The sequence below is a fragment of the Aplysia californica genome, unplaced genomic scaffold (assembly GCF_000002075.1).
Source record: "Aplysia californica isolate F4 #8 unplaced genomic scaffold, AplCal3.0 scaffold00367, whole genome shotgun sequence".
NCBI classification, from domain to species: Eukaryota; Metazoa; Mollusca; class Gastropoda; order Aplysiida; family Aplysiidae; genus Aplysia; species Aplysia californica.
In genome coordinates, this window is record NW_004797637.1 from 796,166 (window position 1) to 797,243 (window position 1,078).

Sequence of the window (1,078 nt, forward strand, 5' to 3'; positions counted from 1 at the left end):
GGGGGAGATGTCAACAGCTTGTTGCCATAGTAACCACATCTTTAGTAGAGTCTGAAAGACCGAGTGGCCAAAGAGTTGAGGTGGCATTTGGCATGAGACTGTGTGTGTGTGTGTGTGTGTGTGCCGCCTGTGCTGTGTGTGCATGCTACACATCTTTGTCGGATGTGTGTACTCCATACACAGGAATTATGATATGTGAGGCAGCGTGGTGAAATCAGGCGCTCGTCAAAATAAAGAAATGAAAGAAATAGTCATTTTTCCTGAAGTTTGGCAATTTTTTTCTGAATTTTTTGTTTTTTGGCTCGACACCTTGTATGTCCATTCAAAAACACTTTTATGTATGGATTTTATAGAAAACGTTGATTAAAGGCTCAAGAAATGTAAATTTGCAGTTTCCAAGGACTCTTAAGCTATGGAAGTTCCCTAAGTTTGACGACCAATTTCTCGCTATTTTACTTCTCAAACACGGCGACCCCTCCTCCATCAATCACAAATATCTCAACTTATGTTCAAGTTGAATAGATATTTTTTTCATCGAAGGTAAAGCAAATGAATAACCTTTAAGATGATACCAAAAACTCCATACGCCCCAAAATTGACAAGGGCCTGATTCCACCCCGTCATGAGCAGTATCCTAGACCGGGAACTGTCCGTGGTGGGGCTGAGGCAGACGGGAGTGAGAGAAGGTGGGAATTTCTTGTCCATTGTTGAGGTAGAACAATAATTTGAGGCGTGCTGACAATATGAGTTACTTCTCGCTATCCACAGATGGAGATATTGGCCAAAAATCGACACCAGGATCAAATTTGTAGATTTTCTATGGATGCCATATATTCTTTAAGTATAACATGCCTTTTCTTATTTCATATTTGTAAATTGTAAAAACTTCACTTATTGTCAGTGTCATGTTTCTTTTTTCCGAAGGGCTCAAATCCCAGAGGTAACTCATTCTGTCAGGTAACTCATTCTGTCAGGTGACTCATTCTGTCAGGTAACTCATTCTGTCAGCACGCCTCACGATACGATCCTTGGGGTAAACCTCCGAGATACACCGACCCCTGCCCCCTGCCCCCGTCCC